Source organism: Arachis hypogaea, chromosome 15 (genome assembly GCF_003086295.3).
Source record: "Arachis hypogaea cultivar Tifrunner chromosome 15, arahy.Tifrunner.gnm2.J5K5, whole genome shotgun sequence".
Lineage (NCBI taxonomy): Eukaryota > Viridiplantae > Streptophyta > Magnoliopsida > Fabales > Fabaceae > Arachis > Arachis hypogaea.
In genome coordinates this window covers 72,841,386-72,859,394 of record NC_092050.1, presented here as the reverse complement: position 1 = coordinate 72,859,394, position 18,009 = coordinate 72,841,386, and the positions used below count along the sequence as shown (strand labels likewise).

General features: G+C 38.9%; 1 non-coding gene across 1 annotated transcript; it reads left to right on the top strand.

The window, feature by feature from the left end:
- Positions 1-2,968: 2,968 nt before the first annotated feature.
- LOC112752675 (small nucleolar RNA R71) lies at positions 2,969-3,076 on the top strand. Its single transcript, XR_003177101.1, has one exon. It is a non-coding gene; the product is annotated as a small nucleolar RNA R71 (small nucleolar RNA).
- The last annotated feature ends 14,933 nt before the right edge of the window (positions 3,077-18,009 follow it).

Genomic DNA, 18,009 nt, shown 5'->3' with positions numbered 1-18,009 from the left:
CTGAAATCTAAGCATTTCCCCCGAACCATTGTAAGCCAATTCTTTGAATTTGGGTTCATACTTTGATAATGGTTCTTAGTGATCCATGTGTTTGCATAGAACTCTTGAACCATTAAGATTCTGACTTGTTGAATAGGATTGGAGAGAACTTCCCATCCTCTTCTTCAAATCTCATGTCGGATCTCCGGATACTCACTCTTTTTGAGCTTGAAAGGGACCTCGGGGATCACCTTCTTCTTGGCCACAACTTCATAGAAGTGGTCTTGATAGACCTTTGAGATGAATCTTTCCATCTCCCATGACTCGGAGGTGGAAGCTTTTGCCTTCCCTTTCCTCTTTCTAGAGGTTTCTCCAGCCTTAGGTGCCATAAATGGTTATGGAAAAACAAAAAACAATGCTTTTACCACACCAAACTTAAAGTGTTTACTCGTCCTCGAGAAAAGAAGAAAGAATGAAGGAGAAGAAGAAGAAAATGGAGGAGATGGAGGGTGAGGGTGAGTTCGGCCAAGGGGGTATAAGGTGTTTGTGATGTGTGAAATTAAAGGAGTGATGAGGGGTATATATAGGAGTGGGGGGAGGGTTAGGTTCGTGTATTTGGGTTGGGTTTGGGGGGCGAAAAAGAGTTTTGAATTTGAAGGTAGGTGGTGTTTTGGGGAAAAATGAATGAGGTGATTGGTGAAGGGTATTTGGGAAGAGATATGGAGGTGATTGGTGAAGAGTATTTGGGGAAGAGTATTATAAAAAGGTGTGAAGAAGAGAGAAGAGGCGGGGTAGGTGGGGATCCTGTGGGGTCCACAGATCCTGAGGGGTCAAGGACTTAGCATCCCTGCTCCATTTAGGCGTGCAAAACGCCCTTAGAGTGTGCTTCTGGCATTAAACGCCAAGTTGGTGCTTGTTTCTGGCGTTTAACGCCAGCTTTTCTCCCTTTCTTGGCGTTTAACGCCAACTTGGTGCCCTGTTCTGGCGTTAAACGCCAGTCTGGTGCCTGTTTCTGGCATTAAACACCCAGAATGGTGCTAGACTGGGCGTTTAACGCCCATTCTGCTACTCTTACTGGAGTTTAAACGCCAGTAAGCTCTTCCTCCAGGGTGAGCTATTTTTAATTTTTTTTCATTCTATTTTTGATTTTTCAGTTGTTTTTGTGACTTCACATGATCATCAACCTAAAGAAAACATAAAATAACAATGGAAAATAAATAGATATAATTAAATAACATTGGGTTGCCTCCTAATAAGCGCTTCTTTAATGTCAATAGCTTGACAGTGAGCTCTCATGGAGCCTCACAGATAATCAGAGCAGGGTTGGGGCCTCTCAACACCAAACTTAGAGTTTGGTTGTGGCCTCCCAACACCAAACTTAGAGTTTGAATGTGGGGGTTTTGTTTGACTCTGTATTGAGAGAAGCTTTTCATGCTTTCTCTCCATGGTTACAGAAGGAGAACCTTGAGTGTTGAATACAAGGTAGTCCTCATTCAACTTAAGGACCAACACTCCTCTGTTAACATCAATCATAGCTTTTGCTGTGGCTAGGAAGGGTCTGCCAAGGATGATGGATTCATCCTCATCCTCCCCAGTGTCTAGGATTATGAAATCAGCAGGGATGTAAAAGCCTTCAACCTTTACTAGCATGTCCTCTACTAGTCCATAAGCCTGTTTCATTGATTTGTCTATCATCTCTAGTGAGATTCTTGCAGCTTGTACCTCAAAGATTCCCAGTTTCTCCATTACAGAGAGTGGCATGAGGTTTATCCCTGACCCCAGGTCACACAGAGCCTTCTCAAAGGTCATGGTGCCTATGGTACAAGGTATGAAGAATTTTCTGGGATCCGGTTTCTTCTGAGATAATGTCTGCCTCATTAATGCATTCAGTTCATTGGTGAACAAGGGGGTTCATCCTCCCAAGTCTCATTACCAAATAACTTGGCATTCAGCTTCATGATTGCTCCTAGATACTTAGCAACTTGCTCTTCAGTGATGTCTTCATTCTCTTCAGAGGAAGAATATTCATCAGAGCTCATGAATGACAGAAGGAGGTTCAATAGAATCTCTATGGTCTCTGTGTGAGCCTCAGATTCCTTTGGTTCCTCAAAGGGAAACTCCTTTCTGTCTAGAGGACGTCCCATGAGGCTTTTCTCACTGGGACTCACATCCTCCTCACTCTCTCCAGGTTCGGCCATGTTGGCCATGGTTATGGCCTTGCACTCTCTCTTGGGATTTTCTTCTGTATTGCTTGGGAGAGTACTAGGAGGAGTTTTAGTAATCTTCTTACTCAGCTAACCCACTTGTGCCTCCAAATTTCTAATGGAGGACCTTGTTTCATTCATGAAATTTAGTGTGGTCTTGGATAGATTAGAGACTGTGGTTGCCAGGCCAGAATGGCTCTGTTCAGAATCCTCTGTATGTTGCTGAGAAGATGATGGAAAAGGCTTGCTATTGCTAAACCTATTTCTTCCACCATTATTATTGAAACCTTGTTGAGGCTTCTGTTGGTCCTTCCATGAGAAATTTGGATGATTTCTCCATGAAGGATTATAGGTGTTTCCATAGGGTTCTCCCATGTAATTCACCTCTGCCATTGCAGGGTTCTCAGGATCATAAGCTTCTTCTTCAGAAGATGCTTCTTTAGTACTGTTGGATGAAGCTTGCAATCCATTCAGACTCTGAGAAATCATATTGACTTGCTGAGTCAATATTTTGTTCTGAGCCAATATGGCATTCAGAGTATCAATTTCAAGAACTCCCTTCTTCTGAGGCGTCCCATTGTTCACAGGGGTTTTCAGATAAAGAGATCCTCCTGAGTTCCTGAGCTAATATTTTGTTCTGAGCCAATATTTTCAACCATTTCAATGAGTTCCTGAGCTTCTGCAGGGGTTTTCAGATGAAGAGATCCTCCTGCAGAATGGTCCAATGACATTTTTGACAACTCAGACAGACCATCATAGAATATACATATGATGCTCTATTCTGGAAGCATGTCAGTAGGACACCTTTTGATCAATTGCTTATATCTTTCCCAAGCTTCATAGAGGGACTCACCTTCCTTCTGTCTGAAGGTTTGGATTTCCACTCTAAGCTTGCTCATCTTTTGAGGTGGAAAGAATTTGGCCAGGAAAGCACTGACCAGCTTTTCCCAAGAGTTCATGCTTTCCTTAGGTTGTGAATCCAACCATGTTCTAGCTCTGTCTCTTACAGCAAAAGGGAAAAGCATCAGCCTGTAGACCTCGGGATCAACTCTATTGGTCTTGACAGTGTCACAGATTTGCAAGAATTCAGCTAAAAACTGATGAGAATCTTCCAATGGAAGTCCATGAAACTTGCAATTCTGTTGCATTAGAGAAACTAATTGAGGTTTAAGCTCAAAGTTGTTTGCTCCAATGGCAGAAATTGAGATGCTTCTTCCGTAGAAGTTAGAAGAGGGTGCAATAAAGTCACCAAGCATCTTCCTTGCATCTCCACCATTGTTATTGGGTTCGGCCATGTCTCCTTCTTTTTCGAAAATTTCTGTCAGGTCCTCTCTAGAAGGTTGTGCTTTAGCTTCTCTTAGTTTCCTCTTAAGAGTCCTTTCAGGTTCAGGATCAGCTTCAATAAGAATGTCTTTATCCCTGTTCTTGCTCATATGAAAAAGAAGAGAACAGAAAAGAAGAGGAATCCTCTATGTCACAGTATATAGATTCCTTTATGTGAGTAGAAGAAGAGAAGAATAGAAGAAGGGAAAGAGAAAAATTCGAACACAGAGAAGAAGACGGGGTTCAAATTTTGAGTGAAAGAGGAGTGTTAGTAGATAAATAAATAAATAGAGAGATGAGAGAGGGAGATTGAATTCGAATTTAAATTAAAATAAAAGGAAAATATTTTTTTATTTTAAGATGTAGTTAGAATTTGAAAATTATAAAGAGAAACAAAATAAAATTTGAAAAAGATAAGAAATAGTAATTAATTTATTTAGTTTTCAAATTTTAGACAAAAGATATGATTGAAATAGAAGACTTTTAAAATTAAACAAAAAGTCAAGTAGTTAATTGAAAAAGATTTGAAAATCAAATTTGAAAAGATAGGAAGTTAGAGAAGATTTTGAAAATTGATTTTTGAAAAAAATATGATTGAAAATCATTTTGAAAAAGATTTGAAAAAAAAAGAAATTTAAAAAGATTTTATTTTTGAAATTAAAGTTGATTACTTGAATAACAAGAAACAAAAAGATATGATTCTAAAATTTAAAGATTGAACCTTTCTTACTAGGCAAGTAACAAACTTAAAATTTTTGAATCAATCACATTAATTGTTAGCATTAGTTTCGAAAATATGAAATAAAAATAAGAAAAAAGATTTTGAAAATCAATTTTTAAAATTTTCCAAAAAAATGAAAGAAAAATAAAAAAGATTTGATTTTTGAAAAGGTTTTGAAAAGATAGGATCTTTTTTTAAATTTGAAAATTTGACTTGACTCATAAGAAACAACTAGATTTTTTTTTAAAATTTTTTTGACTAAGTCAATCCAAATTTTTGAAATTTATGAGAAGAATAAGGGAAAAATATTTTTTTATTTTTGAATTTTTAATGAGGAGAGAGAAAAACAACAAAATGACTCAAAAACATGAAAATTATGAATCAAAACACATGATGCATGCAAGAATACTTTAAATATCAAGATGAACACCAAGAACACTTTGAATGTCAAGATGAACACCAAGAACTTATTTTTGCAAATTTTTAAGAAAAGAAAAACATGCTAGACACCAAACTTAGAAATTTTCAATGTTTAGACACTAACATATTAAAAATGCATATGAAAAATAAGAAAAGACACAAAACAAGAAAAATTAAAGATCAAACAAAGAGGATCATCAAGAACAAATTGAAGATTATGAAGAACACCATGCATGAGTTTTCGAAAATTTCAAGAAAAGTTAAAAAGATGCAATTGACACCAAACTTAAAAATTGACACTAGACTCAAACAAGAAACATCAAATTATTTTTGGTTTTATGATTTTATTAATTTTTTTGTATTTTTCGAAAATTATTTGAAAAAGGATAAAATAAGGAATTCAAAATTCTTAATGAGAATTCCAGGAATCATGCAATGTTAGTCTAAAGCTCCAGTCTAGGAATTAGACATGGTTTACTAGCCAGCCAAGCTTTTAGTGAAAGCTTCGGTCCAAAACACTAGACATGGCCAATGGCCAGCCAAGCTTCAATAGAACATTACATACCACAGCAAGATTGTTAGAAATCAACAAGCTCTTGTGATGATAAGTTGAAACCTCGGTCCAAAATATTAGACATGGCTTCACAGCCAGCCAGACTTCAATAGATCATCATGAAACTCTAGAATTCATTCTTAAAAATTATGAAGTCATAGAATAATTTATTTTTTTTGAAAATTTTTTGAAAATAAAAATAATAAAAACAAAAAGCTTAAAATCAAAATAAAATTACCTAATCTGAGCAACAAGATGAACCGTCAGTTGTCGAAACTCGAACAATTCCCGGCAACGGCGCCAAAAACTTGGTGCACGAAATTGTGATCTCAACGGCGCCAAAAACTTGGTCTGCACGATTGTAATCTCAACTCCTTTTCACAACTCCGCACAACTAACCAGCAAGTGCACTGGGTCGTCCAAGTAATAAACCTTACTTGAGTAAGGGTCGATCCCACGGAGATTGTCGGCTTGAAGCAAGCTATGGTCATCTTGTAAATCTCAGTCAGGCAGATTTCAAATGGTTATAAAGTTTTGATAATTAAAATATAAATAAAATATAAAACAAGATAGAAATACTTATGTAATTCATTGGTGGGATTTCAAATAAGCGTATGGAGATGCTTTGCTCCTTCTGAATCTCTGCTTTCCTACTGCCTTCATTCAATCATTCATACTCCTTTCCATGGCAAGCTGTATGTTGGGGGATCACCGTTGTCAATGGCTACCGTCCGTCCTCTCAGTGAAAATGGTCTAAATGCGCTGTCACCGCACGGCTAGTCATCTGTCGGTTCTCACTCATATTGGAATAGGATCCATTGATCTTTTTGCGTCTGTCACTACGCCCAACACTTGCGAGTTTGAAGCTTGTCACAGTCATCCCATCCCAGATCCTACTCGGAATATCACAGACAAGGTTTAGACTTTCCGGATCTCAAGAATGCTGCCAATTGATTCTAGCTTATACCACGAAGACTCCGATCTTTCGGAATGGAGGCTAAGAGATACACATTCAAGCTTGTTTTCATGTAGAACGGAAGTGTTTGTCAGACACGCGTTCATAAGCGAGAATGGTGATGAGTGTCACATAATCATCATATTCATCATGTTCTTGGGTGCGAATGAATATCTTAGAATAAGAAAAATCTTGAATTGAATAGAAAAATAATATTACTTTGCATTAATTCATGAAGAACAGCAGAGCTCCACACTTTAATCTATGGGGTGTAGAAACTCCACCGTTGGAAATACCTAAGTGATAATGGTCCAGGCATGGCCGAATGGCCGGCCTCCAAATGTGTACAATAGTCAAAATAGGAACATAAGATAGGTGACGTGGCGGAAATTGGCGAGTTAAGAATTTATTATAAGAGATACATTGCAAGTACAGTCCTTAACCAGCTGAAAATCCACTTATCAATTTAGAAGGGGTTGTTACAAAATTAAAATTAAAATACTAGGAGTATGAATCCCAGGTCGTCTCCCAACGAGTTGTAGAAAGGTGTGCTATTTTATTAATCAGATATTTTCTAAAATGGTTTGAGTTGATAAACAGGGAAATAAATCTGAAAAATTATGTAATTTAAATAAAAACCTTGACTGGGAGTAGATTAGTTGGAAGCCCTATCCTTGATGGAGTTCTCCCAAGATTAAAATGATAATTGAAGGTTGTTCTACTTAGTTATCCTTTACTAGGTAGAGGAAAGTCAAGCAAGTTGGAAGGCAGTTTTTATTCACAAGTCCTAATCCTCTCCCTTGGGAAGGACTAGTGTCAGTGACTAGAGGGCGATCCAACAATAAACCCAATTACAATTTTTCTCTTGAGTAATCCAACTCAAGGTTCTCCTTTCAATCATCTCCCAATCAAGTTATGGAACTACTCGCTCATTATGAATGTAAATTTCACAAAATAAGGAAGAGAAATACTGAAAGACATGATAAATAATAATCAAAAGGATCAATTAAAAATAAAAATAGTTCTTGTATAAATAAATTCTAGAAATAATCCAAGAGTAACTCTGAGTAAATAAAGGACATGAAAGATTAAGTGACAAGTAGAAACAAACTAGAATGACGAAGTCTTGACGGAGGTAATAACTCTTCTCAATATCCCAATCCAAAAAGCAATAAAATCAAAATTCTAAGAACTATGAATGTGTAGAGAGAAAACCTAGAGGAGGAGTAAATTCAGATCTAAAACTAAAACTATGCGGAATGAATGTTGTTTTGTCTCTGCATGTTCCCCGGCTCTAATCTGCTTTTCTGGGCCGAAAACTGGGTCAAAACAAGGCCTAAAATCGCCCCCAACGAATTCTGCAGATTCTGCAGATCGCGCATGTTACGTGATCGCGTCATCCAGGCGTTCACGTCATCCAGCGTTTTGCCTTTCCACGCGTGCGCATCGTCCACGCCTTTGTGTCACTTGTGCAGTTTCCAATCCGCGCGGTCGCGTGAGCCATGCGTCCGCGTCACTGCAATTTCCTCTATGTCGCGCGGTCGCGTGAGCCATGCGTCCGCGTCACTTCTCGCTGGTCATCTCCTCAATTTCTTGTGTTCCTTCCATTTTTGCAAGCTTCCTTTCTAATCTCCAAGTCATTCATGCCCTATAAAGCCTGAAACACTTAACACACAGATCACGACATCGAATGGAATAAAGGAGAATTAAAAATACAGAATTAAAAGTCTCTAGGAAGCAAGTTTTCAACCATGAAGTATTTTTAGGAAGGAATTATAAATGCATGCTAATCATATGAATAAGTGGGTAAAGATTTGATAAAAACGCACAATTAAGCACAATATAAACTATAAAATAGTGGTTTATCAACCTCCCCACACTTAGTCATTAGCATGTCCTCATGCTTAGTTGAAGGAGATAAAATAAATGAGTAGGAACATGTAAAATTCATGCAATGCAATGCAACCTATATGTGTTAATGCAACTATATGATTCTTGTCCACTTGGTCAAAAGTAAATAAGCTCTTCAAGACAATCACAAATCAAATTCCACTAATTCAATTCTTATTCAGTAAAAACAGATAAAAATGCAAGAAGGTAGCTCATGAAAGCAGGGAACATAGAACTCAAGCATTGAACCCTCACTGATGATGTATGTATGCTCTAGTCTCTCTAGTGTATAGGGTAATCACTCTATCCTTCTCTAATCATGCTTTCTAATTTTTTGTTCTTCACCTAACCAATCAACAACAATTAATATACCAATGCAAACATCATGAGGTCTTTTCAAGGTTGTAATGGGGCCAAGGTATGGGTAAGGGTACATATATGGCTAAGTAAGCTTATAAATTGAATCTTTAATTAACCCAAGCTTTCACCTAACACATATATATATTCTTTATAGCTTAAATTTCACACCTAGCTACCCAAAATTTTCTTTTCACGTTCCTTACTCATGTATCAACTTTTATTTTAATTTTTATCATACATGCATTGATCTTTGAATTCTTAACTTAACATTGGGGTAATTTTGTCCCCTTATTTAATTATTGAATATTTTTGGACTTTTTTTTCTTTTTTTTTCGAACATAAATATAAATGTAGTTTATCAATGCACATAGATTTTTAATTTTTTATAGTTTCACATGAGTAGGTACCCAAATTCCCATTATATCATCATGACACATTCCCTTATTATCTTTTGTTCCCACAATTTTCCCATACTTAATTAACACATAATTCTATCTTAAGCTAACCAAAGATTCAATTAGGATATATAATTGTTTTTCCACTTAAGGCTAGTAATGTGGTAAAACAAAGAACAAATGGGATTTAAAAGCTCAAAGTGGCTAACAAAGGTAATTGAAAGGATAGGCTTATTTGGGATAAGTGAGCTAAACAAATAATGGCATCAATCATATGCAAGCATATAAATATATTAAACATTGGACATATAGGATGAAACAAAATATAAATTACAATCTTAGAGAAGTAAACACACAAGAACAAAATAATTATGGTTAAATAATGTAACCATGTATAAAGGCTCAAATCTCACAGGTTGTGTGTTCTTTAGCTCAAAAACCATGTTCCAAATATAACTTCAAGCAAATTTAACACAAAAGTTTTAATTAAAATTAGTGAAATTTTGTTCTAAAAATAGGGTCTTAGAAGAAACTTATTGTCTTTTCAATCAAGTAGAACATGCATGCAACTAATCTATTACTATGCAATCTATCCTATTCTACAAAAGAAAAACTAACTAAATATCCTATTTTATTGGTGTTAGGGAAGAGAAATTACCTTCGGAAGTCAGGTACTGACCGACCTCCCTACACTTAAGGCTTTGCACCGTCCTCGGTGCCATCTGTCAGGAACAAAGGTGGGCTGGTAGTAGTATCTCCACAGTCGGGACCGTCATGGCTCCTGGTAAACGAAGTAGAGTCCGGGGTGTCTGAGTCTCTGTATTTTCCCTTAAGTAGCTCCTTGAGGTATGTGAATTGGCGCTTGTTACGGCGCTCTCTTAGCTTTGCTTTGTGTTCCTGCCGATCCAACCTTTGAAGTATCTGATGGAGCAGTTGATTGGTTGTAGGTGCTTGTGGTATTGAAGGAGGAATGACTTCAGCCAGTTCAGTAGGCTGGCATGTAGTGGCTGCTGGAGGTCTGATATATTTCCCGTTAGGGACATACTGATCATCCCGTGGAAGCATGGCTTTGGTATCCCCAGCTCTGTAGAAGACTCCGGCTGCTAAGACAAGATCTGAGACCAAGGCGGGAAAAGGTAAGTTGCCCGCAATTTGTACGTGTCCCATAGCATTCCGGATGTGTCTTGGTAGGTTCAGAGGTTGATCTGTAAGGATGCACCATAGTAGAACGGCCATGTCTGCAGTGAAGGAGGACTCGTGAGTGCTCGAAAAGACGTAATGGGACATAATCTGTGCTCATACGCGAGCCTCCAAGGTAAGTGCAGAAGCCAATATTCCTTTAGGATGGGAACGATGGTATCCATAGATCCATCTACTACCAGGTAGGGTGATAACTCTGAGAACAGCGGCCCAGTCAAATTGGTACATCTGGCGCTTGAGTGCGGCCTCTTGAAATGCGTCCAGTCCTTCTGGAGTAGGGGAAAGATCTAAAGTTCGTTGAATGGCCTCTTTTGTAATGGGGATTTACTTCTAACGGACATAGACAGACTGCAGGGTCGGCAGGTGGAAGTTGGAGTAGAACTCGACTACCCAGGAAAGATTAACTTGTCGTGGCTGTCTCTGTAGGAAACCCCATTGTCTTTGTGCAATTTGTGGCTCAACAAATTTAGCAATATGGTTTGGGAGGATAAGAAGGTATTCGTTGTTGTAACTCCTTTCTGCCAGGATGGGGAACATCTGCTCACAGTAGCGATTGGTAAATCGCGCAGTGTCCTTTGCTGGGAAGGCTTTCTCTTTATCATCAACCTTTATAATCCTCTTAATTCTTTTTGTTGAGTGTTTAACTACAGTTGAAGATGGCTCTGCCACTAATGCTCGTTTTATTCCTCTCCTTGATGTTGATTTGGGAGCAGCTTTCTCCTTGCCTTTCTTGGTGGCTATCCTGAAAGAAAGAAAGGAAAAATATGTTAAAATGTCAAGGATTGGAGCAAGGAAGAGGGCCGGAAAAGTGGTAATCAATGCACATTAAAAGATGAATGATGGTAACACATGGTCATGACTACATGTGAAAAATCATCAATGGAAATATAGCAAGTGCATATGGGGACAATTAAATGCTAGGTGTTTATTGGCATGCAGGCAAAGGCATGAGTAGCATAGATCAAGCATTCAATGTCCAAGTTAGATTACCAAGCCTTTCAAAGTGATAATTTGTTTGTAATGACAATTATATTTAAATAATAAAATATAAAAAAGGGTTTTGTAAAAAATAGGCATATAGAGTGGTAGATTAAAAGAAATCCAAAAATAGTGCACAATGCCATAAGGGCGTTTTCACAAACACATAGCATGCATGATAAAAAGATCATGAAAATAATAAATTGAACATGCAAGCAACCTTGAAAAATTAATATATAATTGCCAAACAAGTCCTTAACAATCCACAAGCAAACTATAAGGAATAATAATGACCCTAATAAATTTCCAACACTAATTAAAAGAAAAAGAAAGAAAAGGAAAACATGGATAATGCAAGTAAAAAGAAAAAGAAAAGAAGAAGAAAACATAAATTAAGAAGAAGAATAGAAAAGTAAGGAGGGAAGAAGAAAAGAAAAACCTTGATAATGGTGGTGAGAGAGAGAAATTAAAAAGTGAGAAAGAAGGAAGGAGGAAGAAAGGGGAAGAAAATAATGAGGAGGGAAAAGAAAAAGTAGGATTTGGGGAAGAGAAAGATAAGATATTTGGCAAATTAGGATAAGCTGTGTGGCGCAAGCGACGCGGACGTGTGGGGTACGCGTTCGCGCGGATGGCGCTTAAATGAATCGACGCGGTCGCGTCGGTCATGCGGACGCGTGACGCGTTTTGTGCTACTGGCGCGAGGGCAGGCTCGCGCTCGCACAACTCTCTGTTCAAACTCATTATTGCCAAATTCCATGGTGACGCGGTCGCGTGGTCGATGCGACCGCGTAAGTGACTATTATAGGGATATAACGCAGATGTGTGAGCCATGCGTCCGTGTGGTAAGGCTTGTGCATTCAGCACCAATCTAGCACCACTCTAGCACAACTTTCGGTCGTGCACCCTTTCTGACGTCGATTTTCAGGTCACGCGTCCGTGTGAGTGACGCGGACGCGTGGGAGGCATGTTTCCCATGTGACGTGGACGCGTCAGCGACGCAGTCACGTGGGGTGATTTGTGCCAAAGGCACGCCTCCAGCCACGCTCCCGCGTGACTTTCTGTTCAATTTCTTATTCTTTCTGAGCCATCTGCGACGCGGATGGGTCGGCGACGTTGTCGCATCGCGTGCTCTCCCAATCTCTCTTTTTTTAGTAAAATAAAAATAAAAATATGCAAATACAAATGCAAACTAAATGTGCTAATAAGGAGAAGAGTTATTGAAAAAGAAAACTAAGAATAAAGAAAGGAACGATCATAACATGGTGGGTTGTCTCCCACCTAGCACTTTGCTTTAACGTCCGTAAGTTGGACGCTCCACTAGCTTAGTCTTCTGCTGTGAGTGGATCTTCCAAGAGGAAGATTTCTAACTCCTTGTTTTTTGTCACCTTCTCACCATGATATAGCTTCAAACGATGTCCATTAACTTTGATGAATTCAGATCTTGAAGGATGAATCAGGTGGAAAACTCCGTATAGCTCAGCCTTCTCTACTCTATATGGACCTTCCCATTTTGATCTCAACTTGCCTGGCATGAGCCTCAGTCTAGAGTTGTAAAGGAGGACTAAATCCCTAGGTTGGAATCTCTCCTCTTGATGTGCTTATCATGTACAACCTTCATCTTTTTCTTGTATAGCCTTGAGTTTTCATAAGCTTCTAGGCGAAGGCTTTCTAATTCTTGTAGTTGCAACTTCCTTTCAGCTCCGGCTTTCTCAAATCCCATGTTGCACTCCTTTACTGCCCAAAAGGCTTTGTGCCCTACCTCAACTAGGAGGCGACAGGCTTTTCCATAAACTAAGCGGAAGGGGCTCATTCCAATGGGTGTCTTGTATGCAGTTCTGTATGCCCAGAGTGCATCTTATAGCCTGGTGCTCCAATCTCTTCTATGAGGTTTGACTATCTTCTGCAATATACGCTTGATCTCTCTGTTTGACACCTCGGCTTGCCCATTAGTCTGAGGGTGGTAGGCTGTTGCCACTTTATGAACTATCCCATGCTTCTTTAGTAATCTTGTTAGTCTCCTGTTATAGAAATGGGTGCCTTGATCGCTCTCGATTGCTCGTGGTGATCCAAAGCGACAAATAATATGGTTTCTCACAAAGGAAACAACAGTGTTAGCATCATCAGTGCGGGTGGGAATTGCTTCCACCCATTTAGAAACGTAATCTACAGCTAACAATATATAAAAATAACCATTAGAATTTGGAAATGGACCCATGAAGTCGATGCCCCAAACATAAAAAATTTCACAGAAAAGCATAGTCTGTTGAGGCATCTCACCCATCTTGGATATATTACTAAACCTTTGGCATGGGGAACAAGATTTACAAAATTCAGCAGCGTCTTTAAAAGGAGTAGGCCACCAGAATCCATAGTCTAAGATTTTTCTAGCTGTTCTTTGAGGGCTAAAATGTCTTCCACTCTCAGATGAGTGGCAGGCCTCTAAAATGGACTGGAATTCTGATTGAGGCACACACCTTCTAAGTACCTGGTCAGCGCCACATCTCCATAAATATGGGTCATCCCATATATAATATTTGGACTCGCTTTTCAGCTTGTCTCTTTGATGCTTAGTAAAGTTTGGAGGAAAAGTGAGGCTAACTAGATAATTAGCTACAGGTTCATACCAAGGGACTACTTCAGATACTGCTTGCAGGTTATCAAATGGGAAATTATCATTTATAGGAGTGGAGGTATCCTTAATGTGCTCAAGGCAACTCATGTGGTCTGCCACTAGATTTTGGTTACCACTCCTATCTTTAATTTCTAAATCAAATTCTTGTAGTAGCAGTATCCAACGTATAAGCCTTGGTTTGGACTCCTTTTTAGCTAATAAATACTTTAGAGCTGCGTGGTCTGAGTACACTACTACTTTAGTACCAAGTAAATAGGCTCAGAATTTATCCAGAGCAAAAATAATAGCAAGAAGCTCTTTTTCAGTAGTAGTGTAATTAGACTGAGCTGTGTCTAAAGTCTTAGACGCATAAGCAATGACAAAAGGATCCTTACCTTCACGCTGAGCCAGCGCTGCTCCTACTGCATGGTTGGAAGCATCGCACATGATTTTGAATGGCTGGCTCCAGTCAGGTCCTCTCACAATTGGAGCTTGAGTCAGGGCGGTCTTTAGCTTATCAAATGCTTGTTTGCAATCCTCACTGAACTTGAACTCAATATCTTTCTGCAGTAATCTGGATAAGGGAAGTGCTACCTTAATGAAGTCCTTAATGAATCTCCGGTAAAAACCTGCATGGCCAAGGAACGAACGGACTTCCCTCATAGAGGAGGGGTAAGGTAAACTAGAAATAATATCCACCTTTGCTGGATCTACAGAAATGCCAGTATTGGACACAACATGTCCTAGTACAATCTCTTGTTTAACCATAAAGTGACATTTTTTAAAATTCAATACAAGGTTTGTACTGACACATCTATCTAATACTCTAGATAAACTATCTAAGCAAAGGCTAAAGGAATCACCATAAACGCTAAAATCATCCATAAAAACCTCCATACAGTCCTCAATAAGGTCAGAGAAAAGACTCATCATGCACCTTTGGAAAGTAGCTGGTGCATTGCACAAGCCAAAGGGCATTCTCTTATAAGCATAAGGCCCAAAAGGACATGTAAAAGTAGTCTGATGGTTTCAGTGGCTAAGAGAAGGGGGGGTTGAATCTTAGCCCCCTTTTTTATGTTGCTAACACTTGCTGAACTCAGAGGAGACTTTTCTGTTTTAGCTCGTCTCTGGACACGAGACTTTTCGTTTTTGCTCGTCACTTGCCACGAGACTTTTTGTTTTGTCTCGTCACTTGGCACGAGACATTTTAGTTTTTTTTTTGCTCCTGTGCAGTAGAAATCAGAAATGGAGTTGGAGAGAAGAAAGATTACACCCAGATATATCCTGGTTCAGCTGCTAAGTGCAGTGCAGCCTACATCCAGTCTCCATCACAAACATGATGGAATTTCACTATAATCAATCTGATTACAACTTGTAAAGTGCTAACCCAACTTACAAGGGAATTCCCACAGAATCATGAAACACAACATAGATGAACAAAGGAACTCTAAGACATCTATGGCTTTTTCTTTTAATTTTGCACTCTCAGCCTTTTTTCGCTCTATGGCTTTTTCATACAAACCTCACTGTTTGCCTTTTTCCATGAGACTCAAGACATGACAAAATTAAACAGAAAAATACAAAACAGAATTCATTGAAGGAGAAGAGAAAACTGTTAGCTCAGGTAGCTCTGAGAACACTGTGCCTTGCACTCTCAAATTTTCTCCTTGCTTCAAACAGTGGCTGTCCACCCTTAATATAGAAGAGGGGAGGCTCCACTTATTGAAGCCAAAACCGAACCAAGTTCTTCCTCCTTCAAGAAAACCGGTTCGGCCACATAGAGAGAGAGAAGAGATAACCATGCATTAACCAACATGCAATTACCTCTAGTCCTTTCTTGATCATCACCCTTCATCAATCCGAGCTCTTCATCCTTGGCTTGCTCTCCAAGATGAAATTCTGGCCCTTGATGCTTCATGATGATGATGACTTCATCTGCTTCAATCTCTGCCTTCAACCATCACTTCGCCACTCTAGCTACTCCCTGTGGTGGTTGAGCAGAATCAAAGACAAGCCATGCTTCAAGAATCTCCCTTGCTGGCCGAGATCTTCTTCTTCCTTTTTGAGCATGGAAAGATCAAGATAACCTCACCAAATCTGACCACATTTGGTAAGTATCTTAGCCACAACTCATTTTTATTTTAGTATGTTTTCTTGCCATCATTAGTTTGATGGTCTTGATGCATGCAGCTTCTTCCTTCTGTTGGTTGAAGAACATTTCTTCCATTATTTCCTGGACAAGGACCGAAGAAAGAAAAAGGAAGAGATGAGAGAGAATGTGAAGTTAAAGTAAAAAGCAATTAAATGAGAGTGAAACAAGTTGATAGATTGCTTTTTACTTCCCTTGCTTTGAGTAGCGTATAGCATTAATCATAATGATTCCCATCAAATCAAAGTCAAGTTCTCTCTCATGTTTCCAATGCTAGCATACTAAGATTTGAAATCCATTCTTAGCAAGCAATGGAGTCCGTTGGAAGCATGAAACCAATTTGCTTTCTTAGTTTTGGACCAGGCTTGGAATCATTCATCACTAAAAGACTTGGGCTTCTAGTATTGAAAAATAAAACTGGCCCAATTAGTTAACATTTGCTTTCCTGATGAATTTTGGATCCAGTATAGAATTAAGAAAGCATTTGTTTGGGCTTGCAATATTCAAATTTATTTTGGCCCATTAACAATTCAGTTTCAGCCCTTTAAAGCATGCAACAAGGATGGTTATTGGGCTTAATCCAGAAACTCATTTCTCGGCCCAATATAAAATCTGCACAACAAAATTATTAATTAAGCAAATGTGAATTGAGATCAAATCAATAATTTTGTAATTAAATATTTTAATAATGTTTGTTCATCATCAAATTGAATGGGAGTTTTCCAAACTCATCACAGTCTTTTCCTGATCTTCAAGAGCGATATGAATCTGGAAATAGCCTGTGTAACCATCTAAAAAGCAATAATGTGATTTACCTGACAGGCGATCCAGCATTTGGTCAATGAATGGAAGGGGGTAGTGATCCTTACGAGTGGCTTGGTTGAGACGCCTGTAATCACTGCAGACTCTCCAGGCATTCTGTACTCTGGTTGCTATGAGCTCTCCATGCTCATTCTTCACTGTAGTGACTCCAGACTTTTTGGGCACCACTTGTACTGGGCTTACCCATTCACTGTCTGAGATGGGGTAGATGATATCCACCTCAAGTAGTCTGGTCACTTCCTTTTTGACAACCTCCAAGATAGTGGGATTCAGTCTTCTCTGGAGTTGACGAACAGGCCTAGTTCCCTCTTCTAAAAATATTCTATGCTCACAAATTTGAGGGTTGATGCCTTCTATGTCTACCAAGCTCCATCCAATTGCTCTTTTGTGTTTTCTCAGCACACTGAGTAGCTGTTCTTCTTGTTGGGAAGTGAGTTCCCTTGCAATAATAACTGGAAACTTTTGCTTGTCCTCAAGGTAAGCATACTTGAGGTGAGGAGGGAGGGGCTTTAATTCCAATTTCTGCTCATGGTCAGGCTCTGGATTATCTGGGGCTGGTGATAATGGCAAGGTGCTCTCATTGTCCTCCAAGAGTGTCCCCACACTTGGACTTTGTCCTGTGTACTTCTCTTCTAACTCCTCCTGGTGAACTTCAGCCACGGTTTCATCTATGATGTCACACTGGAAGATAGAATAATCATCCAGAGGGTGCTCCATAGCTCCATTTAAACTGAATTTCACTATTCTGCCATCTATTTCAAAAGAATAAGTTCCAGAAAATGCGTCCAGCTTGAATTTTGAAATCTTCAGGAATGGTCTTCCAAGTAGGATTGATGATGGCCTTCCTGAGTCATTAAGGGGCATTTCCAGAATGTAGAAGTCAATGGGAAATGTGAGCCCCTTAATGCTCATTAATACATCTTCAGCAACTCCAACCACTGTAATAATGCTTTTATCTGCTAACACAAAATGAGCTGCCGACCTTTTTAAGGGAGGGAGCCTCAAAGTATTATATATAGACAAAGGCATTATACTAACGCATGCTCCTAAATCACACATGCAGTCAGAAAATATATGGACCTGGATCACTACACTTTTCAGGTATACCTCCCATTAAAACAGATATAGAACTACCTAAAGGAATAGTTTCTAATTCATTAATTTTGTCTTTATGTATGCATAAATCTTTTAGAAACTTTGCGTATTTAGGTACTTGCTGAATAACATCAAAAAGGGGAACAGTTACCTCAACCTTTTTGAATATCTCTACCATTTTGGGATCAAGTTCCATCTGCTTCCTTGTAATTTGTGGAAATGAAATAGGGGGGCATTTTCTGCAGGGTCTGCCTCCTTGGGTGCTTCTTTTTGTGGTTGAGCCTCTACTTATTCACCCATGTCTTGTATCGCCTTTTCCTCTTCAGCATCCTCTACTTCTACCACCTCTTCAGC